Below are 25,241 nucleotides of genomic sequence, written 5' to 3' on the forward strand. Positions count from 1 at the left end.
TCTGGGATGAGCTTTCAAGCTTTCACGTGCATATGCCCAAGGTTGGAGTTAAACGCCACCCTGGGTGCCAAAACGGGCGTTTAACGCCAAGAATTATGCCAGTTCTGGTGTTTTACGCCAGAAAGTTTTAGGCTGTCTTTAGACGCCAGTTTGGGCCATCAAATCTTGAGCAAAGTATGGACTGTTATATATTGTTGGAAAGCCCAGGATGTCTACTTTCCAACGCAATTGAGAGCGTGCCAATTGGGTTTTTGTAGCTCTAGAAAATCCACTTCGAGTACAGGAGAGTCAGAATCCAACAGCATCTGCAGTCTTTTTTCAGCCTCTGAATTAGATTTTTGCTCAGGTCCCTCAATTTCAGCCAGAAAATATCTAAAATTACAGAAAAATACAAAAACTCATAGTAAAGTCTAGGAATGTGATTTTTGAATAAAAACTAATAAGAATATAATAAAAAGTAAATAAAACATACTAAAATATATGTAAAAATAATGCCAAAAAGGGTATAAATTATCCGCTCATTACAACACCAAACTTAAATTGTTGCTTGTCCCCAAGAAACTAAAAATAAAATAGGATAAAAAAAAGAGAAAATACAATAAATTCCAAACTTATCAATGAAAATTAGTTCCAATTAGATGAGCGGGGCTAGTAGCCTTTTTGCTTCTGAACAGTTTTGGCATCTCACTTCATCCTTTGAAGTTCAGAATGATTAGCATCCATAGGAACTTAGAACTCAGATAGTGTTATTGATTCTCCTAGTTCAGTATGTTGATTCTTGAACACAGCTACTTTATGAGTCTTGGCTGTGAACCTAAGCATTTTGTTTTCCAATATTACCACCAGATACATAAATGCCACAGTCACATAACTGGGTGAACCTTTTCAGATTGTGACTCAGCTTTGCTAAAGTCCCCAGTTAGAGGTTCCCAGAGCTCTTAAGCACACTCTTTTTGCTTTGGACCACGACTTTTACCGCTCGGTCTCAAGCTTTTCACTTGACACCTTCACGCCACAAGCACATGGTTAGGGACAGCTTGATTTATCCGCTTAGGCCAGGATTTTATTCCTTTGGGCCCTCCTATCCACTAATGCTCAAAGCCTTGGATCCCTTTTTATTCCTTTGGCTTTTTCTGCTTGCTTTTTCTTTTTCTTTCTCTCTTTTTTTTTCTTTTGAATATATTTTTTTTCGCAAGCTTTGTCTATTCACTGCTTTTTCTTGCTTCAAGAATCAATTTTATGATTTTTTAGATTATCAATAACATTTCTCTTTTTTCTTTATTCTTTCAAGAGCCAACAATTTTAACATTCATAAACTCCACTATAAAAAATATGCACTATTCAAGCATTTATTCAGAAAACAAAAAGTATTGCCACCACATCAAAATAATTAAACCATTTTCAAGATAAAATTCGAAATTCATGTACTTCTTGTTCTTTTGCAACTAAAAACATTTTTCATTTAAGAAAGGTGAGGGATTCATGGAATCATTCATAGCTTTAAGACATAGACTCTAAACTTTATTGATCATTGAATAAAAACAAGACATAAAATAAACATAAAAGCAGACAAATAATAATAAAAGAAAGGAAATTAAAGACATAAAAATAAATGACTCTAATACTAATGCTTATGTAACTCTTAAAATAGGTTTTTGATAATAAAAGTTATCACAGAGTTAGGACTCAACAACCTTGATTTTAAGGGGTAGGTGCTCCTTTAATTTGTGGGACGTCCAACTCTTCAAGGGATAGCTTCTGACGCTTTAGCTCCTTTATCTCACGCCCTTGTTTCTCTTGTTCTATGAGCATTTTGTAGAGCATGCTGTTTTGATTCTGCTGTTCTTTCTTGAGTTGATTCATAGCTTCTTGCAGCTTGGTGACAGATGCTTCTAAGCGCGCCCTATAGTCAAATTGAGGAATTTCGAGGAGGAGCTCATGTGCCCCCCTCTTGATGAGGTTATCTTGAATTTGAGGTCCATCCATCACTTTTTTGGTGATTGGGAGTTCAACTGTGATATATTCATCCACACCCATCTGTACCCCCGCATTTTTGCATAACAGACTAATCAAGCTTGGGTAGGCCAATTTGGCCTCAGTGGATTCCTTGTTTGCAAACATGTAAATTTTAACAGGGATCAGCTGATGAATCTCTACCTCCTTCCCCAGCATAATACAGTGAATCATCACTGCCCTCTTGACAGTGACTTCAGATCGGTTGCTGGTTGGGAGTATAGAATGCCCTATGAAATCCAGCCACCCTCTAGCAACTGGTTTGAGATCTCATCTCTTTAACTGGTTTGGGACACCTTTTGAATTGGTAATCCACTTGGTTTCAGGGATGCATATGTCCTCTAGAACTTGATCTAGCCTTTTATCTTTGGCCATTCTCTTGTTAAAGGACTCTGGATCATCTTGTAGTTGAGGAAGTTTAAGAACCTCTCTCACTTTGTCAAAGTGGAAGTAAATAACCTTCCCTCTGACCATAGTCCGAAAGGAGTAGAAAGCAGTTCCCTCTAATCTTTGCTTTTCTGTCATCCACAGATTTACATAAAATTCATGGACCATGTTTCTTTCAACATGTATCTCAGGATTAGCCAGGACTTTCCAGCCCCTGTTTTGAATCTGCTCTTGGATCTCCGGATATTCATCTTCTTTCAGATTGAACCTAACTTCCGGGATCACTGATCTTCTGCACACAATTTTGAAATAATGGTCTGCATGTTCTTTGGTGCAGAAGTTCTCACGCATCCAACGTGGTTTTGGATTGCTTTCTTTCTTCTCTCTTGAAGCGGTTTGTCTTCCTTTGGGTGCCATGAAATTGGTTTGTTTTATCTCAGGGATCACGAAAATCACACCAAACTTATAGATTTGCTTGCCCTCAAGCAAAATAAAAAGAAAGAAGAGGAATAGAGGGAGAGAAGGATTTGAATGATGGAGTAAAGGGGATAGCCGAATTTATAAATAAAGGGGAGGGAGGAAACGGGTTCAAAATTTTTAGAAAAAGATATGATTTGAAAGATATGATTGATAGAAGATAAACATGATATGAAAAAGAGAAGATTGTTTTCAAAATTTAAGAGATATGAAAAAGATATGAGGAAGTTAGATCTGATTTTTTTGTTTATGCATCTAAGAAATAAAAGATGATATGAATGAGTTAAAAAGATATGAAAAGAAATTGGAAACATGAACGAGTTTTTGAAAAGGAAAAAGGATTGAAAAAGAATTAAGAAGAATTTATAAGATTATAAATTTTTGTGAATGGAAATTAAAAAATAAATGTTTGTAATGTTTGGATGCAGAAAATTTTGATTTAAAACATGAAAATTCAAAAAAAATTGAATTGGAAACAAAATTACCTCTCCCCTAGCTGTGCTGGCGTTAAATGCTCAGAATGATAGCCATTCTGGCGTTTAACGCCCATCTGATGGCCATTTTGGGCGTTTAACGCCCATCCAGATACCCTGGCTGGCGTTAAACGCCAGAAATCCTTCCTTACTGGGCATTTTTTCTAAACGCCCAGAATCCTGCCAATTCTAGCGTTAAACGCCCAGAATGCTGTCCATTCTGGCGTTTAACGCCCAAATTGCCTCTTTACTGATGTTTTGATGCCAGTGAGCTCTTTTTCTCTGTGATTCTTCTGCTTTATGTTCTGAACCTTCATTTCCTTGACTTGTTCACTGAAAAGCTTTAATAAACATGAACAACAAAATTAAATGGACTTATATAATTGTTATAAACATCTAATTCTATGATAATGGCTAGGTTGCCTCCCAGCAAGTGCTTCTTTACTGTCTTTAGCTGGACTTTACTGAGCTTTTTAATTTAGTCTCAGTTTTGAGCATTCTTGCTCAACATCACCTTTAAGATAATTTTTGATTCGCTATCCCTTAACAATTAACTTTTTTTCAGAATCAATATCTTGAAACTCTACATAGCCATATGGTGACACACTTGTAATCACATACGGTCCCCTCCACTGGAATTTCAATTTCCCAAGGAACAATCTAAGTCTAGATTTAAATAGTAGGACCTTCTGTCCTTTATCAAAGACTCTAGATGATAGCCTTTTGTCATGCCATCTTTTTGCTTTCTCTTTATAAATTTTAGCATTTTCGAAAGCATTGAGTCTGAACTCCTCCAGCTCATTCAACTGGAGTAATCTTTTCTCTCCAGCTACCTTAGCATCAAGGTTTAGGAACCTAGTTGCCCAGTAGGCCTTGTATTCCAGTTCCACTGGCAGATGACAAGCTTTTCCATACACAAGCTGGTATGGAGAGGTCCCTATAGGAGTCTTGAATGCTGTTCTGTATGCCCACAGAGCATCATCCAGACTTCTTGCCCAATGCCTTCTACGGGTGCTCACAGTCCTTTCCAGGATTCGTTTGAGTCCTATATTCGAGACTTCAACCTGTCCATTTGTCTGTGGATGATATGGAGTTGCCACTTTATGGTTAATTCCATATCTGACCAGAGCAGAGTCAAGCTGTTTATTGCAGAAATGAGTGCCTCCATCACTGATTAGTATCCTAGGGACACCGAACCTGCTGAAGATATGCTTCTTGAGGAACTTCATTACTATCTTAGTATCATTAGTGGGTGTTGTAATTGCCTCTACCCATTTAGATACATAGTCTACTGCCACCAGAATATAAGTGTTTGAGTATGATGATGGGAAAGGTACCATGAAGTCAATACCCCATACATCAAACAACTCAATCTCTAAGATCCCTTGCTGAGGCATGGCATAACCGTGAGGCAGATTACCAGCTCTTTGGAAACTGTCACAGTTACATACAAACTCTCGGGAGTCTCTATAGAGAGTAGGCCAGTAGAAACCACATTGGAGAACTTTTGTAGCTGTTCGCTTACCTCCGAAATATCCTCCATATTGTGATCCATGGGAATGCTATAGGATCTTCTGTGCCTCTTCTCTGGGCACACATCTACGGATTACTCCGTTTGCACACCTCTTAAAGAGATATGGTTCATCCCACAAGTAGTACTTTGCATCAGAAATTAATTTTTTCATTTGTTGCTTACTGTACTCTTTGGGTATGAATCTCACAGCTTTATAGTTTGCAATGTCTGCAAACCATGGTAATTCCTGAATGACAAAGAGTTGCTCATCCGGAAAGGTTTCAGAGATCTCAGTAGGAGGGAGGGACGCCCCTGCTACTGGTTCTATCCGGGACAGGTGATCTGCTACTTGGTTCTCTCTCCCTTTTCTATTTCTTATTTCTATATCAAACTCTTGCAGAAGCAACACCCATCTTATGAGTCTGGGTTTTGAATCCTGCTTTGTGAGGAGATATTTTTGAGCAGCATGGTCAGTGTACACAATCACTTTTGATCCCACTAAATAAGATCTGAACTTGTCAATGGCATAAACCACTGCAAGCAACTCCTTTTCTGTGGTTGTGTAATTCTTCTGTGCGTCATTCAAAACACGGCTAGCATAGTAAATGACGTGTAGAAGCTTGTTATGCCTCTGCCTCTGTCCCAATACTGTACCAATGGCATGGTCACTAGCATCACACATTAGTTCGAATTGTAATGTCCAGTCTGGTGCATAAATGCCTGGTGCTATGACCAACTTAGCTTTTAAAGTTTCAAATGCCTGCTGACACTCCGTGTCAAAGACAAATGGCATGTCAGTAGCTAGCAGATTGCTCAGAGGTTTTGCAATTTTTGAAACGTCCTTTATAAACCTCCTATAGAATACTGCATGTCCCAGAAAGCTTCTGATTGCTTTAACATTGGTAGGTGGTGGTAATTTTTCAGTTACCTCTACCTTAGCTTGATCCACCTCTATTCCCTTGTTTGAAATTTTGTGCCCAAGGACAATTTCTTCAGTCACCATAAAGTGACATTTCTCCCAGTTTAAAACCAGGTTAGTCTCTTGGCACCTTTTCAGAACAAGTGCTAGATGGTCAAGACAAGAGCTGAATGAGTCTCCAAATACTGAGAAGTCATCCATGAAGACTTCCAGAAATTTCTCTACCATATCATAGAAGATGGGGAGCATGCACCTCTGAAAGGTTGCAGGTACATTGCACAGACCAAATGGCATTCTTCTGTAGGCAAATACTCCAGAAGGACATGTGAATGCTATTTTCTCTTGGTCCTGTGGATCTACTATAATTTGGTTGTAACCTGAATAGCCATCCAAAAAGCAGTAGTATTCATGACCTGCTAGTCTCTCTAGCATCTGGTCTATGAATGGTAAATGAAAATGATCCTTTCTGGTGGTTGTATTGAGTCTTCTGTAATCAATATACATACGCCACCTTGTAACTGTTCTTGTAGGAACCAGTTCATTCTTTTCATTATGAATTACTATCATGCCTCCCTTCTTGGGGACAACTTGGACAGGGCTCACCCATGGGCTATCAGAAATAGGATAAATAATCTCAGCCTCTAGTAACTTAGTGACCTCTTTCTGTACCATCTCCTTCATGGCTAGATTTAGCCGCCTCTGTGGTTGAACCACTGGCTTAGCATCATCCTCCAATAGGATCTTGTGCATGCATCTGGCTGGACTAATGCCCTTAAGATCACTTATGGACCACCCAAGAGCTGTCTTGTGTGTCCTTAGCACCTGAAGTAGTGCTTCCTCTTCCCGTGGCTCTAAAGCAGAGCTTATGATTACTGGAAAAGTGTCATCTTCTCCCAGAAATGCATATTTTAGGGATAGTGGTAGTGATTTGAGCTCAGATTTAGGAGGCTTTTCCTCTTTCTGGGGAGCTTTTAGAGATTCTTCTGTTTTCTCTGGTTCCTCCAGATCAGGCTGAACATCTTTAAAAATATCCTGTAGCTCTGATTCGAGACTCTCAGTCATATTGACCTCTTCTACCAGAGAGTCAATGATGTCAGCGCTCAGGCAGTCTTTTGGTGTGTCTAGATGCTGCATAGCTTTGACAGCATTCAACTTAAACTCATCCTCATTGACTCTCAGGGTTATCTACCCCCTTTGGACGTCAATGAGGGTTCGTCCAGTTGCTAGGAAAGGTCTTCCTAGAATGAGAGTTGCACTCTTGTGCTCCTCCATTTCCAGCACTACAAAGTCAGTAGGAAAGGCAAATGGCCCAACCTTGACAATCATATCCTCAATTATGCCTGATGGGATTTTAATGGAGCCATCAGCAAGTTGGAGACATATCCGGGTTGGTTTAACCTCATCAGTCAAACTAAGCTTTTTGATAGTGGATGCAGGTATTAGGTTGATACTTGCTCCAATATCACATAGAGCTGTCTTGGTACAAGCACCCTCTAATGTGCATGGTATCATAAAGCTTCCGCGGTCCTAAAGCTTCTCTGGTAAGCTTTTCAGAATGACTAGACTGCATTCTTCAGTGAGGTAAACTTTTTCAGTTTCTCTCCAATCCTTCTTATGACTTAAGATCTCTTTCATGAACTTAGCATAAGAGGGAATTTGCTCAAGTGCCTTTGCAAACGGAATCTTTATTTCAAGAGTCCTGAGATAGTCTGTAAAGCGGGCAAATTGTTTATCCTGTTCCACTTGGCAGAGTTTATGAGGATAAGGTATCTTGGCTTTGTATTCTTCAACCTTAGTTGCTGCAGGTTTATTTCCTACAGAAGTGGTTGGAGAAGCTTGCTTAAGGGGGTTATTATCAGCACTTGCAGGTGTCTGATCCCTTATTGGCGTTTGAACGCCAGAATTGGGTACTTTTTGGGTGTTTAACGCCAGGTTGCCACCCTTTTCTAGCGTTTAAATGCCAGAATTTGCTATCCTTTGGGCATTTAACGCCAATTCTTCACCCATTTCTGGCGTTTGAATGCCAGAATCATTCCTCTCTGGGCTCTTACTGTCCTCAGAGGGATTTTGAGTAGTGACTTGGTCATTTTCTGTTAGTTGTTCCTTTCTTGGCTTCCTGCTGCTTTGAATTGAGACATTCAGTGTCTTCCCACTCCTTAATTGAACAGCTTGGCATTCTTCTATCTATTTAGATAGCTGCTGTCTTGTCTGATTCAAGTGTTTTTCCATATTCTCATTAGCACCTTTGGTTTCTTGCAGCATCTCTTTAAATTCTGCTAACTGTTTTGTTATACTAAGCAATTGATGATTGAGTTTAGCAACTTGTTCTTGAGGACTAAGTTCAGTGGATACTGTATTAGCTTCTTCTTTCATGGAGGACCCACTACTTAAGTATAAATGTTGATTTCTAGCAACTGTATCAATGAGCTCTTGAGCCTCTTCAATTGTCTTTCTCATATGTATAGATCCACCAACTGAGTGGTCTAGAGACATTTAGGCCTTTTCTGTAAGCCCATAGTAAAAGATGTCTAACTGCACCCATTCTAAAAACATTTCAGAGGGGTATTTCCTTAGCATCCCTTTGTACCTCTCCCAGGCATTATAAAGAGATTCATTGTCCTCTTGTTTAAAGCCTTGGATGTCCAGCCTTAGCTGTGTCATCCTTTTTGGAGGGAAATATTGATTCAGGAATTTGTCTGATAGCTGTTTCCATGTTTTTATACTTGCTGTGGGTTGTTATTTAACCACCTCTTAGCTTGATCTTTTACAGCAAATGGAAACAGTAATAATCTGTAGACATCCTGATCTACTTCCTTATCACGTACTGTGTCAGCAATTTGTAAGAACTGTGCCAGAAACTCAATAGGTTCTTCATGTGGAAGACCGGAATACTGGCAATTTTGCTGCACCATGATAATGAGCTGAAGATTTAGCTCAAAACTGCTTACTCTGATGGGAGGTATACAGATACTACTCCCATAGGAAGCATTAGTGGGGTTAGCATATGACCCCAGAGTCCTTCTGGACTGTTCATTTCCACTTAGGTCCATGATGGAGAAAATAAAATATTTTTGTTTTTATTTTATTTAATTAAGTATAACCGAATTCAAAAGAAAAGAAAATAAAATAAAATAATTGGAAACTAAAAAAATATGTTTCGAAAACTAAAAAAAATTAAATAAAATAGATTAAAATAAATAAAAAATTCGAATACTAAAATGGCTAATTAATTAAAAAGATTTGAAAAATTTTGGATATGATTTTAAAATTTGAAGATTGAAACTTTCTCAACAAGGAAACACCAAACTTAAAATTTTTCAATCAAAATAATAAAATAGTACAAGTAATTCAAAAATTATGAATAAGAAAAGAAGAAGATTTTGAAAAATTTTATAAAGGATTTTCGAAAAATAATAAAAGAAATTTGAAAAAGAATTTGTTTTGAAAAAGATTTAAGAAGATAAATTTTTAATATTGAAATTTTAACTTGCCTAACAAGAAACAACCAAAATTTAAAAATTTTTACTAAGTCAACCTAAAGAATTTGAAAATAATGAGCAAATAAAAGGAAAAGATATTTTATTAAATTTTTAAATTTAATGAGGAAAGAGAAAAACAATAAAATGATACCAAACTTAGAATTTTTAGATCAAAACAAAGAAAGCAAACAAGAAAACTTTGAATGTCAAGATGAACACCAAGAACACTTTGAAGATCAAGATGAACACTAAGAACAAATTTTGAAAATCTTTAAGAAAATAAAAACACAAAGGACACCAAACTTAAAAATTTTTATACTTTGGACACTAATAATTCAAAAATGCACAAGAAAAATAAGAAAAGACACAAAACAAGAAAAACTAAAGATCAAACAAGAAAAATAAACAAGAACAACTTGAAGATTAAGAAAGAACTAAGAACATATAATTCAAAAAATTGAAAGAAAAATAAAATCATGCAATTGACACCAAACTTAAAACATGAAACTAAACTCAAACAGAAGACTAAATTATGAGGTTATTGGTTTTAAAAATTTTCAAAAATAATTTAGAAAAAGAAAATAAGGATTTTAAAATTTTAACCAAAAATAATAATAGAAGACTCAACTTTAGTGACTCTATACCAAAAAAGATAAATTTTTTCTAATCTAAGCAACAAAATAAACCGTCAGTTGTCCAAACTCGAACAATCCCCGGCAACGGCACCAAAAACTTGGTGTGGGAAATTGTGATTACACTTTTCACAACTCCGCACAACTAACCAGCAAGTGCACTGGGTCGTCCAAGTAATACCTTACGTGAGTAAGGGTCGATCCCACGGAGATTGTTGGCTTGAAGCAAGCTATGGTTATTTTGTAAATCTTAGTCAGGAGATTAATGATAAGAGTGATTGTATTTATGAAAAATAAATAACATAAAAGAAATAGTACTTGTGATTCAGTAATGAGAAACAGGCTGAGGTTCCGGAGATGCTCTGTCATCTGAATCTCTGCTTTCCTACTGTCTTCTTCTCTAAACACGCATGGCTTCTTTCAATGGCAAGCTTTATGATCCTCTCGAATGAAAAATACCAGGTACGATCTCTGCACGGCTAATCAACTATCGGATTTCTCGTTTCGGATGAAAAATACCATGTACAGCTACCGCACGGCTAATCATCTGTCGGTTCCCACTAGCGTCGGAATAGGACCCTTGTCCTTTTTGCACACTGTCACTGCGCCCAACATTCGCAGGTTTGAAGCTCGTCACAGTCATCCCTTCCCAGATCCTACTCGGAATACCACAGACAAGGTTTAGACTTTTTGGATCCCAGAAATGCTGCCAATTGGTTCTAGCCTATACCACGAAGGTTCTAACCTCTGGACTCGGTCTGTGGATCAGAAACCCAAGAGATACGCACTCAAGCTGTCACCCAATGACTACGTTGAGCTCAGATAGAACGGAGTGGTTGTCAGGCACGCGTTCATATGATTGAAGATAATGATGAGTGTCACGGATCATCATATTCTCCATATTGAAGTATGAGTGAGTATCTTAGAATAGAATCAAGCGTGATTGAATAGAAAACAGTAGTAATTGCATTAATCCATTGAAACACAGCAGAGCTCCTCACCCCCACCTATGGGGTTTAGAAACTCATGCCGTAGAAGATATAATATGAAGTTTAAAATGTCATAAGGTGCTAAATGAATCTCTAAAAGTAGTTTTTATACTCAACTAGTAACTTAGATTTACAAAAAATGAGTAACTAAGTGCAGATAGTACAGAAATCTACTTCTGGGACCCACTTGGTGTGTGTCTGGGCTGAGCTTTCAAGCTTTCACGTGCATATGCCCAAGGTTGGAGTTAAACGCCACCTTGGGTGCTAAAACGGGCGTTTAACGCCAAGAATTATGCCAGTTCTGGTGTTTTATGCCAGAAAGTTTTAGGGTGTCTTTGGACGCCAGTTTGGACCATAAAATCTCGGGGAATGTATGGACTATTATATATTACTGGAAAGCCCAGGATGTCTACTTTCCAACTCAATTGAGAGTGCACCAATTGGGCTTCTGTAGCTCCATAAAAAATCCACTTCGAGTGCAGGAGGGTCAGAATCTAACAGCATCTGCAGTCCTTTTTCAGCCTTTGAATCAGATTTTTGCTCAGGTCCCTCAATTTCAGCCAGAAAATACCTGAAATTATAGAAAAACACACAAACTCATAGAAAAGTCTATAAATGAGATTTGTGAATAAAAATTAATAAGAATATAATAATAAGTAACTAAAACATACTAAAAACTATGTAAAAACAATGCCAAAAAGGGTATAAATTATTCGCTCATCAATGACCGCATTCTTGAATTCTTACCAAGGCTCCAAATCCTCCCTTGGAAACTGCTCAATTGTGCCTTACACCACCCTTGGGACTCAAATCATGAGGGTTCAACCCTAGTTAGCCTTAATCCAGTATTCCGCCCAACCTTGATCTCTTTCTCACTTATCACTCCCCAAAGTATCCTAAGTTGACCATTTGTTTCCAACAAAGTATATTCAATTGAGTTAATGAAGTTAAAGGATGAGTTTTTTATCCACTTAAATGGTGTGTCAGATGGTTGCTTAGGAAGGGAGACTTCCAATAGTCTTGAAAATATCCACTCCCTTGCTCTCCTCTTTGATCACGTCCACTTCTTGTTCAATCCTCCCCAATTCTTCAACCACTTCTTCAATTTCAATAAGCTCAACTTCTTCCACTTGTGGCGAATCATGCTTCAACTCTTCATTATCCACTTGGGATTCCAAACTTCCCTCATTCTGCACTCTTCAATTAAAATTAGTTCTTCACATTCATCCATAAAATGGCTTTGGTTGTGGCATGAATGTGGCAAGTCTAAGCAGACTAAGACTTCGGTCAAGGTAGCCATGATGGCTTGATGATACTTGATCGATTCTTGTTGCTCATTATCATCTAAGGGAGGTTGAGGTGGAATAGAAGGCTCATCATATGGGATGAAGTCTTCATAAATGGGGGTTGGTTCATAAGGTGGAGGATATTGATGTGGAGTATATGGAGGTAGTTGGTCAAGTTGATTTTGGAAGTAGTGGTGTTTGAGTGATGGTGGTTCATAAGGTGGGTTGTGAGATGGATATGGAAGTGAATCCCATGGAGGAATTTGGTGATGTAGTAAGGCTTGAGGGTGTTGTGGTTGAGGATTTTATTGAGGGTAGATTTCATAGGAATATAGTGGTTGATATGGATTATAGGATGAAGTATGATCATGGTGGTATGGATTGGAAGGTTGTCATGAAGATTGACCATATGAATATGGCTCCTCCCTCAAGTGATAGCTCAACCCTTAGTGCACATCATCATTAGGATTTCCATTCCCTACAATATTGTAATGACCAAACTCCAAGCCAAGAGGGTGATAACTCAGAGAAAAATAGAAAATAAGAACAAAAGACATCAATTAACAAAAGCAACAAAAATCCTAATTACCAACAAAAGCAAACAAACAACCAAAAAAGTATCTACCCACACTATTCACATATTCACAACAACCAAAATTATAGCACTCATTGCACTAGCTCACCGGCAACGGCGCCAAAAACTTTATGAATGAGATTTTTTTGCCGGTTTAGAATTTCTCAAAACAAAAATCACTTCATCGGTAGCATAGTCCAAATCGGAAATTAAATCCCATCAATCAAAGTTTAATTTCAAATAAAAAATAACCGAGAGTAGTTAAACCTCGGGTCATTCTCCCTAGGAACTAATGACAACAAGCGTACAATTTTGGTTGTGAAAATTAAGGGGGTTTCAATAATTAGGCGAACAATTAAAGGAATAAAAGAACAATCAAAATTGCAATTAATAAAATAATAAAGGAATTAAAGAACTACCTACGTAACATGGACAAGTAATGCATTAAAATGATGGAAATGTGGTTCAAAACGTAAATGGAACTTTGACTTGGGATGAGTTATGGAATTCTTTCCTTGCCATAACCACAACTATGATAATTATGATGGATTAATCTCACCTAGTCAACTCTTAACATCGAAGAATAAGTCAAGTGAGCATAATTGTTATTAATCTACAAATCCTAGCTAACTTACTAATTACCTTAGTAAAAAGCTAGCGTTAGTGGAAATGATAACAACTAACAACCCAAGAATGATCACTAAATGTCGGACATTATGACTTTAGTATTCCATATACTCATTTTTTCAAGTCAAGGAATGAAAATCTACCTCATAATCAAAATTGACATTTCATCAAACACTTTGTAGGCATATTCACAAAACATGGCGAAATTGTAAAAATACTTAGAACTAAGAACAACTAATACATAAAATCAACAAAGGCAACTCAAAAATCATGTAATAACCACTAAACATCAAATTCATTAACTAGAAATTAAAATTGCAAAAGCATATATGTATTGATAAAGGAAATTAAAATATAGAAAAGTGTAGAATAAGTAGTGTAATAAAAGAGAAAATTAAGAAATACTTACAATGGAAATAGACTAGAATCCAAGATCAAAATTGAAAAATGTAATCTTAAAGTATAAACCCTAATTAAACCCTAAGGAAAATTGAGAGAAAACCTAACCTAAAACTACCCTAAAAATAACTAAAACTATGCCTAAGTGTATTGTGTATTGTATGGTATCTTGTGTGGTTGCTAGCCCTTCCTTATATGCTTCAGCAACTTTAGAAATGGGCTAAAAAGCCTCCCAAAATACGAGCCACGTGACTTTTTAATGAAGTCACGCACAGGGATTTGTGCGTACGCACAAGATGTTGTGCGTACGCACACTTGGCTGTGTGCTCTCCTTTGTTTTCTTTATGTTTTCTCTCAATTGCATATTTTTCTTCCACACTTATTAAGCCATTCCAACCTATTACTCCTGATATCACTCATGAAAACCATCAAGGTATCGAATGAAATTGAAGTGGAATAAAATTGATTAAAAAAAGCACAAAATAGCATGTTTTCATAATTAGGCACAATTTAGAGAGAAAACACAAAAGTATACTATTTAGATGAATAAATGTGGGTTTATATGATAAAATCTACTCAAATCAATCCAAAATTTATCATCAAATATGGATTCATCAGTCGCTCTTCTTACCCTCTTCGATTCTATCCAGGTATTGTGGTGAGTATCTCAATGTCCTCTAGCCAATTTTGTTTTTCCCCTTTCATTTCGAATTTGGTTTGAGTTTTGAGAAAATCTTGTGATTTTGGTTGTTTTGAGGTACTCTAGTATGAGCCATTGATATTTTTCATCAACAAATTTTATGGGTTAAGGTAAGAAACCCTCCAACCTTGTGATTTATCAATTTTATGAACTCTAGATTAATGTATATGTGAAATTGGTTATGTTAGTGTTGTTGGGTGAATTTAGAGAACCTGGAACAAGGTATTGGTGGCTAAAAGCTTATTAGTGTTGATTGAGATCCTTGGAAGCTTGAGTTGTGATGTGTTGGGTGTGAACCACCGTCATCAAGATATGGTTTAAGTTTTATTTAAGTACCGTATGGTGTGATGAGAATTCCTAGGTTAGATGCCCCTAGGATTAAGTTTGAATTGAGTATTTGGATGGAGTTGCTGTGTGTAGAAAACATATTGTGATAATTGATGTTTTGGATGATGCATTATTGTTGTGTTGATTGAAATTGGTGTTGGATAGTGAATTATATGTTTATGAGTTTATGTATATTGATTTGATGAAATATTAGGCCAGAGGCCATGAATTTAGACCGGAGGCCGAAAAGAGCTAAGAACGGTAAGTGATGGTTGATGATTGGTGATTTGATGATGATTAATGAGGATATTGAATGTGAAAGTTGAGCATATGATGAGGATGTGGTGAATCATTGATGGTTGATGAGTTTTGATAATGATTATGAATAATGATAATAATTGATTGTTGATTTATGAATAATGTTAGTTGATTGTGAATTTATTGGATTAAAATTGATAGAATTGGACATTGATATGTTGAGAGAGGGGTGATAAGGGTATGAAAGAATTTTGGTTGGAAATTGGGTTGTTTTGGGTTGAGAAACTTTGGTTTGAGAATGAATTGTTGGAAAACAAAGGTTTTGAACTTTTTGGGTAAAACTTGATTTTTAATGAATTTCGGCGATCTATAACTTGAGTCTCAGATTTTGGAATTGAATGAATTTATTTCAAATTAAAGATAATTTCGAAAACTTTAAAACATTATACATTTTGTAGAAATAAGAGTTTTGTAGAGGAAGTTATGGACGTCGGAAGTTGGGTGCCAAAAACTAAATTTTTTTACTTAGGAGCTTTTTGCTTTTACTGCTATGCTTGCGTACGCAGACACACACACGCAACGCAGCCATTAGGCTCTGCACAGAGGTTCTGTGTACGCAGTAGGGTTACGCGTACGCAGACTCCTGTTTTGCTGATAGGTGAATTTTAAAGTTTTAGACTATCTCTTTAATTTTCCAAACCTCTATAACTCTTAATTAAAGTATGGTAGTTGGTTTTTAGGCTGTGAAGTATGGGTAAACTTATTGGATGAATTAATTTGATGTTGAGGAAGGTTGTAAAGTGGAGATTTGTTATTGAAGGGTGCTGAAAATGTTGAATGTGCTAATAATGATAATTAATTAAGAATGAATGAATGTATATTTGTGATATATACTTGGGCAGTAGTAAGAATTGTGGTTTGTTCCGCTTGTTCCGGGTCAATGTCTGAGATGTAATAATAATGATAATTGATTAAGAAAGAATGAATGTATGTTTGTGATACCTGGGCAGTAACAAGGATTGTAGTTCGCCCCGCTTTCTCCAGGTCAGGGATTGTGACACCTACGTAGTAGCAATAGTAGTGGATTATTGCACTTGCTCCAGGTTGAGCTTTTAAACACCCGCCTAGGTAGTAGCATTAGTAGTGGTTTATTCCACTTGCTCTGGGTTAAGCGGGTAGTAGCATGGGGCTGTAGCTCAGACCCACTTGCTCTGCAAAGGGTGTTTCTGTCCACAATTAGCTACTAGGACATGTCGGGTTTGGCTATATAACCGACAAATGATATCATTGAGCATAGGGTAAGTATACATCATTTGCATATGTTTGATTTGTTTGGGTTTATTTAATTGTCTGGTTTGTCTAATTGTACATATTATATGATTATATGCTACTTGCTATACTTGAATCAACTTGTGTACTACTTGATTGCATTGTTTGTGTTTGTACAACCGAGAGGTCCCTCATGATGGTGTTGGTTGACGTTGAGAGCTAGTTTTTGTTCTGATTATGATGCTATTTGATTGGAGAGTTGAAGAAAAGCAAGAATAATTCACTTAGACTTAGAAATCCCTTGATGACAAGTCATCTTATGCTAGCTTTTCAAGCATTTTTCACTTGTTTCATTAGGTTTTATGCACTTTCTTGCATTGTAAGTAAGTGATTTGGAGTGGATTTGCATGAATTGGTTAAATCAATCAACCACCCTTTAATTGACACAAAATCATGAGGTTTAAGATAGAATTAATTGAATTTTAAATGAACTCTAAACCTTGTGAATTTGGTGATACTTGATTGGTTGTTTTGATTACTTGTAGGTGAAGAAAAGAAAAAAAATAAGAAAAAAGCGTGGAATCACCAATGGATGACGCACCAAGAGGGACCAAGCCAATGGAGCTCAGTTGAAATACCAAATTGAGCGCTACAAAGAAGCACAAAGACATGCACAGCTCGGTTCACTAAGTTAACTTTATCGGGCCTTCTTCAAAATAAATTCAAGGCACAATTTCAAGGAATGAAGCCACAAAGTCTCAAACTCATGACCCAAGGGAAAGAAGGAGCGCTACTTGCAAGGAAAATAAGCCAAGATTGGCCAATTTGCATCCCTCAAGATTCGAACAAGGGACCTCAAGCTACAAGAATTGTAAGGAAAATAGGCCAAAATGATTTGGCAAGGATTCGAACAAAGGAGCTTGAAGAGCACTATCTTTGGTTAATCCTCATATTTGGGCTAAAAAGCCTTCCCCAAGGTTCGAACAGGGGGGTTTCCACTCAAGGCATGCGCTACCTCTCTTTGTTCCACAAAGAAATTGGCATCAAGAGCTTCTCCCAAGGATCGAACTTGGAAACATGAAGCCCAAAGCAAGGCGCTACAATAGGGAGCTCAGTTTGTTTTCCCAACTGAGCGCTACTCTCCCCCCACACTCCTCACATTTTGGCACGCCAAGGAGCAAATCATGCGCACAAAACTGACACGGACGAGGGGCTGGGATGCGCACAAATGGGCACACCAAAGACAAGATAGAGAGCTCAGTTCAATTTTCCAACTGAGCTCTATTGAAGTGTGACACGGACAAGGGGCTGGCACACCAAATTGGGCAAGACAAAGCAAGTTTGGATGCTCAGTTGTGTTAATCAACTGAGCCGTGCCCTGGGAGTGCACCATGACTCTATTTTGAGTCTAAAAATAAAATAAAATCCAATTCTTCACAAAATTAAAAAGCCCACTCCAAATTCTAAAATCCAAAAATAGGAAGTGTATAAATAGAAGCTAGTTTGAGTTAGAGATGGCCTTCTTTTCACTTTTAGCTCACTTTTATTTTGATTTTTCATTTTTCAGACTCTGAGCTTTGGATTAGGGAATTGGGATGGAGAATTGAGTTCTCTTCCTCTGGGATTTTCTTATCTATATTCTTCACTCTTTGTTTTGAATATTGGATTGAGAATTGAAGGAATTCTGTTTCAATCTTGATCCGAGATCTCTCTGTGTTTATTTTTTTTGGATAATTCAGTGAATGGTGATTTGGATCTAAGTTTCTTTACTGCTTTCATCTTTACTTCTTCTGCAATTGTTTTTCTACTTCTTTTGCAATTGTTCTTCGTTGGATCAAGGAAGGAATTGAGATCTAGACTTGTTCTCTAGTCTCATTCAACCCCTGAGATCTTCAACTTCCCTCTAGCTATTGCAATTGAGCTACATTTTACTTTCTGTTTGGTTTCCCAAGTAATTCTTCTTTTCTGTTTAGATCTGCTGCATCTTAATTCATCTTCTACTTCTCTATTGATTGTCATTTACTTTTCTTGCTTAATTTCTGAGATCCCAGCTCCCAAATCCTTTTATGATTCAAGCAATTTACATTTCTTGCACTTTAAGCTTAGTTATCTACATTTCTTACAATATAAGTTTTTGCAATTTATATTACTTGTAGTTTAAGATTCAGATTCTTTATTTCCTTTGCTCTTTAATTTACTGTCAATTTCCCCTCTCCCTTTAGATTTCATGCAATTTAGCTTGTGTTGAATACAAATCACTCAAATCAACACTTGTTCGCTTGACTAAATCAACTACCTGACTAAAATTGCTCAACCCTTCAATCCCTGTGGGATCGACCTCACTCATGTGAGTTATTATTACTTGATGCGATCCGGTCCACTTGCCAGTGAGTTTAGGTGTTGGAAATCCGTTTTCAATCCGGTGAGTTTCTTCCTAGGAACATTGATGCCCAGCATCTCTTTGGATCACTAAATGTTTTGTAGCTAGGTTGCTCTTGATAGTGGACTTTTAGTTGGCAATCCCAAATCAGTTGATCTAAGTGGCCAAGTTTCAAAATACTCCTTAGAACCTACTTGTGCAAGCGTATCCTAGTACATAAACACCACAGGCATATGTCCTAGGGTCCAAGCTATTGGTGTCTAGCCTTACTATTTGTTTCTTTGCCAATTCTTGTCTTTTTTTCTTTCTTTTTCTTTTTGTTTTGATCCATTCTCAAGGGACTTTCATTTATAGTAGACTTGATAGCAACAAACTAGTTCACACTTTAAGGAACATGTCATTATGCAACTTTTTGTTATTTGAGCTAATAAACCTTACGTGGGTAAGGGTCGATCCAAGTGCACTGGGTCGTCCAAGTAATAAACCTTACGTGGGTAAGGGTCGATCCCACGGAGATTGTTAGTATGAAGCAAGCTATGGTCATCTTGTAAATCTCAGTCAGGCGGATAATAATTGATTATGGAGTTTTCGAAAATAAATAATAAATAGATAGAAAATAAGGATAGAAATACTTATGTATATCATTGGTGAGAATTTCAGATAAGTGTATAGAGATGCTTTCGTTCCTCTGAACCTCTGCTTTCCTGCTGTCTTCATCCAATCAATCCTACTCTTTTCCATGGCTGGCTTTATGTAAGGACATCACCGTTGTCAATGGCTACTTTTTATCCTCTCTGGAAAATGGTCCGATGCACTGTCACTGCATGGCTAATCGTCTGGAGGCATCACCGTTGTCAATGGCTGCATCCCATCCTCTTGTGAAAATGGTCCAAATGCTCTGTCACAGCACGGCTAATCATCTGAGGTTCTCAATCATACTGGAATAGGATTCACCCTCCTTTTGCGTCTGTCACTACGCCCAGCACTCACGAGTTTGAAGTTCGTCACAGTCATTCAATCCCAGAGTCCTACTCGGAATACCACAGACAAGGTTTAGACTTTTCAGACTCTCATGAATGCCGCCATCAATCTAGCTTATACCACGAAGATTCTGGTTAAGAGATTCAAGAGATAATCATTCAATCTAAGGTGGAACGGAAGTGGTTGTCAGGCACGCATTCGTGGGGGAATGATGATGATTGTCATGTTCATCACATTCATGTTGAAGTGCGAATGAATATCTTAGAAGCGGAATAAGTTGAATTGAATAGAAAAACAGTAGTACTTTGCATTAATTCATGAGGAACAGCAGAGCTCCACACCTTAATCTATGGAGTGTAGAAACTCTACCGTTAAAAATACATAAGTGAAAGGTTCAGGCATGGCCGAATGGCTAGCCCCCAAAACGAGATCACAGGATCAAAAATACAATCCAGGATGTCAATACAATAGTAAAAAGTTCTATTTATAATAAACTAGCTACTAGGGTTTACAGAAGTAAGTAATTGATGCATAAATCCACTTCCGGGGCCCACTTGGTGTGTGCTTGGGCTGAGCTTGAATGTTACACGTGTAGAGGCTCTTTCTGGAGTCGAACGCCAGGTTGTAACGTGTTTCTGGCGTTCAACTCTGGTTTGTGACGTGTTTCTGGCATTTAACTCCAGACAGCAGCGTAGAACTGGCGTTCAACGCCCTTTTACATTATCTAAAATCGGCCAAAGTATGGACTATTATATATTGCTGGAAAGCCCTGGATGTCTACTTTCCAACGCAATTGGAAGAGCTTCATTTTGAGTTCTGTAGCTCCAGAAAATCCACTTTGAGTGCAGGGAGGTCAGAATCCAACAGCATCAACAGTTAATCTTCAACCGCTGAATCTGATTTTTACTCAAGTCCCTCAATTTCATCCAGAAAATACCTGAAATCACAGAAAAACACACAAACTCATAGTAAAGTCTAGAAATGTGAATTTAACATAAAAACTAATAAAAACATCCCTAAAAGTAACTAGATCCTACTAAAAACATACTAAAAACAATGCCAAAAAAGCGTATAAATTATCCGCTCATCACAACACCAAACTTAAATTGTTGCTTGTCCCCAAGCAACTGAAAATCAAATAGGATAAAAGGAAGAGAATATACTATAAATTCCAAACTATCAATGAAACATAGCTCCAATCAGATGAGCGGGACTTGTAGCTTTTTGCCTCTTGAAAATAGTTTTGGCATCTCACTTTATCCATTGGGGTTCAGAATGATTTGCATCTATAGGAACTCAGAGTTCAGATAGTGTTATTGATTCTCCTAGTTCAGTATGATGATTCTTGAACACAGCTACCTTATGAGTCTTGGCCGTGGCCCTAAGCACTTTGTTTTCCAGTATTACCACCGGATACATAAATGTCACAGACACATAACTGGGTGAACCTTTACAGATTGTGACTCAGCTTTGCTAAAGTCCCCAATTAAAGGTGTCCAGGGTTCTTAAGCACACTCTTTTTTTGCTTTGGACCTTGACTTTAACCGCTCAGTCTCAAGTTTTCACTTGACACCTTCACGCCACAAGCACATGGTTAGGGACAGCTTGGTTTAGCCGCTTAGGCCAGGATTTTATTCCTTTAGGCCCTCTTATCCACTGATTCTCAAAGCCTTGGGATCCTTTTTATTTATCCTTGCCTTTTGGTTTTAAGGGTTATTGGCTTTTTGCTCTTGCCTCTTGGTTTTAAGAGCTTTTGGCTTTTTCTGCTTGCTTTTTATTTTTATTTTTTTCGCCTATTTTTTTTTTTCTGCAAGCTTTGTTCTTTGCTGCTTTTTCTTGCTTCAAGAATCATTTTTATGATTTTTCAGATTATCAAATAATGTGTCTCCTTGTCATCATTTTTTCAAGAGCCAACATATTTAACATTCTTAAACAACAACTTCAAAAGACATATGCACTGTTCAAGCATTCATTCAGAAAACAAAAAGTATTGTCACCACATCAATATAATTAAACTAAGTTCAAGGATAAATTCGAAACTCATGTACTTCTTGTTCTTTTGAATTAAAATATTTTTTTATTTAAGAGAGGTGATGGATTCATAGGACATTCATAACTTTAAGACATAGTTACTAAATACTAATGATCATGTAATAAGACACAAACATGGATAAGCACTTAACATAAAGAAAACAAAAAACAGAGAATGTAAGAACAAGGAATGAATCCACCTTAGTGATGGTGGCGTTTCCTTCTTGAGGAACCAATGATGTCCTTGAGCTCTTCTATGTCTCTTCCTTGTCTTTGTTGCTCCTCCCTCATTGCTTTTTGATCTTCTCTAATTTCATGAAGGATGATGGAGTGTTCTTGATGTTCCACCCTTAATTGTCCCATGTTGGAACTTAATTCTCCTAGGGAGGTGTTGATTTGCTCCCAAAAATTTTGTGGAGGAAAGTGCATCCCTTGAGGTATCTCAGGGATTTCTTGATGGTGAGCTTCCTCATGTGTTTCTTGAGCTCCATGAATAGGCTCTCTTGTTTGCTCCATCCTTTTCTTAGTGATGGGCTTGTGAGATAAATCTTTCCATCTCCCATGGCTCAGAGGTGGAAGCAATTGCCTTCCCTTTTCTCTTTCTTGAGGTTTCTCTGGCCTTAGGTGCCATTAATGGTAATGGAAAAATAAAAAAACTTATGCTTTTACCACACCAAACTTAGAATATTGCTCGCCCTCGAGCAAGAGAAGAAAGAATAGATGAAGAAGAAGAAGATATGGAGGAGATGGAGGGATGTGTGTATTCGGCCATATGGGTGGGATTGGGTGGGAAAGAGATTTTGAATTTTGAAGGTAGGTGGGGTGTATGGATATGAGTGGTAAATGGAAAACAGAAGGGATGACTATGAATGGAGAGAGAGAGGGTGAGGTAGGTGGGGATCCTATGAAGTCCACAGATGCTGAGATAATCCTGTGGGGTCTACAGATCCTGAGGTGTCAAGGATTTGCACCCCTGCACCAATTAGGCATGTAAAATGCCTTTGCATGCAATTTTGGCGTTTAAACGCCGAATTGATGCTTGTTCTGGCGTTGAACGCCAGCCAGATGCTTGTTTCTGGTGTTCAGCGCCAGCTCTTCTTCACTGTGCATTTCTGGCGTTTGAACTCCAGGATGCTGCTTGTTTCTGGCGTTCAATGCCAGAAACATGCTCTGTTCTGGCGTTGAACGCCAAACAGATGCTCATTACTGGCGTTTAAACGCCAGTGAGATCCTCCTCCAGGGTGTGATTTTTCTTCTGCTGTTTTTGATTCCGTTTTCAATTTTTATATTTATTTTATGACTCCACATGATCATGAACCTAATAAAACATGAAAAACAATGAAAATAAAAATTAAATAAATAAAAATTGGGTTGCCTCCCAACAAGCACTTCTTTAATGTCAATAGCTTGATAGTGGGCTCTCATGGAGCCTCACAGATGTTCAGAGCATTGTTGAGACTCCCCAACACCAAACTTAGAGTTTGGATATGGGAGTTCAACACCAAACTTAGAGTTTGGTTGTGGCCTCCCAACACCAAACTTAGAGTTTGACTGTGGGGGTTCTGGTTGACTCTGTTTTGAGAGAAGCTTATTGTGCCTCTTTTCCATGTTTACAGAAGGATGACCTTGAGTTTTCAACACAAGGGAGTCCTCATTCAATTGAAGGACTAGTTCGCCTCTGTCAACATCAATCACAGCTCTTGCTGTGGCTAGGAAGGGTCTTTCAAGGATGATGGATTCATCCTTATCCTTCCCAGTATCTAGGACTATGAAATCAGCAGGGATGTAAAGGCCTTCAACCTTTACTAACACGTCCTCTACTTGTCCATAAGCCTATTTTCTTGAATTGTCTGCCATCTCTAATGAGATTTTAGCAGCTTGCACCCCAAAGATTCCCAGTTTCTCTATTACAGAGAGGGGCATGAGGTTTATCCCTGAACCAAGGTCACACAGAGCCTTTTCAAAGATCATGGTGCCTATGGTACAAGGTATTAGGAACTTTCCAGGATCCTGTTTCTTCTAAAGTAATGTCAGTTGATCCAGATCACTCAGTTCATTGGTGAACAAGGGAGGTTTATCTTCCCAAGTCTCAATACTAAATAATTTGGCATTCAGCTTCATGATTGCACCAAGGTACTTGGTAACTTGCTCCTTAGTAACATCCTCATTCTCTTCAAAAGAGGAATACTCATCAGAGCTCATTAATGGCATAAGGAGGTTTAATGGAATCTCTATGGTCTCTAGTTGAGCCTTAGATTCCTTTGGTTCCTCAAAGGGAAACTCCTTATTGATCACTGGACGTCCCAGGAGGTCTTCCTCCTTGGGATTCACGTCCTCCTCCTCTTTTGTGGTTTCGGCCATGATGGTCATTTCAATGGCCTTGCACTCTCTTTTTGGATTTTCTTCTGTATTGCTTGGGAGAGTACTAGGAGGGATTTCAGTGACTCTTTTACTCAGGTGGCCCACTTGTGCCTCCAAATTTCTAATGGAGGACCTTGTTTCATTCATGAAACTTACAGTGGCCTTAGATAGATCAAAGACTAAGTTTGCTAAATTAGAGGTATTTTGTCCAGAGTTCTCTGTCTGTTGCTGAGTGGATGATGGAAAAGGTTTACTATTGTTAAATCTATTTCTTCCACCATTATTAAAGCCTTGTTGAGGCTTTTGTTGATCCTTCCATGAGAGATTTGGGTGATTTTTCCATGAGGGATTATAGGTGTTTCCATATGGTTCACCCATGTAATTTACCTCTGCTATTGTAGGGTTCTCAGGATCATAAGCTTCTTCTTCATAAGAAGCCTCTTGAGTATTGTTGGATGCAGCTTGCATTCCATTCAGACTCTGAGAAATCATATTAACTTGCTGAGTCAATATTTTATTCTGAGCCAGTATGGCATTCAGAGTATCAATTTCAAGAACTCCCTTCTTCTGAGGCGTCCCATTACTCACAGAATTCCTCTCAGAAGTGTACATGAACTGGTTATTAGCAACCATGTCAATGAGTTCTTGAGCTTCTGCAGGTGTTTTCTTTAGGTGAATCGATCCACCTGCAGAAGTATCCAATGACATTTTAGCTAATTCAGATAGACCATCATAGAATATATCCAGGATGGTCCATTCTGAAAGCATGTCAGAAGGACACTTTTTGGTCAGTTGCTTATATCTCTCCCAAGCTTCATAGAGGGATTCACCTTTTTTCTGTTTGAAGGTTTGAACGTCCACTCTAAGCTTACTAAGCTTTTGAGGAGGGAAGAACTTGGCTAAGAAAGCCGTGACCAGCTTATCCCAAGAGTTCAGACTATCTTTGGGTTGAGAGTCCAACCATATTCTAGCTTTGTCTTTCACAGCAAAAGGGAAAAGCATGAGCCTGTAGACTTCAGGATCTACTCCATTAGTCTTAACAGTATCACAGATCTGCAAGAATTCAGTTAAGAACTGAAAAGGATCTTCAGATGGAAGTCCATGAAACTTGCAGTTTTGTTGCATCATAGAAACTAATTGAGGTTTCAGCTCAAAATTGTTTGCTC

At 37.8% G+C, this 25,241-nt stretch overlaps 1 non-coding gene across 1 annotated transcript; it reads left to right on the plus strand.

Moving 5' to 3' along the window:
- Positions 1–24,837: 24,837 nt before the first annotated feature.
- On the plus strand, positions 24,838–24,945 carry LOC148573234 (small nucleolar RNA R71). Its single transcript, XR_015906023.1, has one exon. It is a non-coding gene; the product is annotated as a small nucleolar RNA R71 (small nucleolar RNA).
- Positions 24,946–25,241: the final 296 nt, after the last annotated feature.

The sequence above is a fragment of the Arachis ipaensis genome, chromosome B2 (assembly GCF_059453495.1).
Source record: "Arachis ipaensis isolate K30076 ecotype BB chromosome B2, ASM5945349v1, whole genome shotgun sequence".
Lineage (NCBI taxonomy): Eukaryota > Viridiplantae > Streptophyta > Magnoliopsida > Fabales > Fabaceae > Arachis > Arachis ipaensis.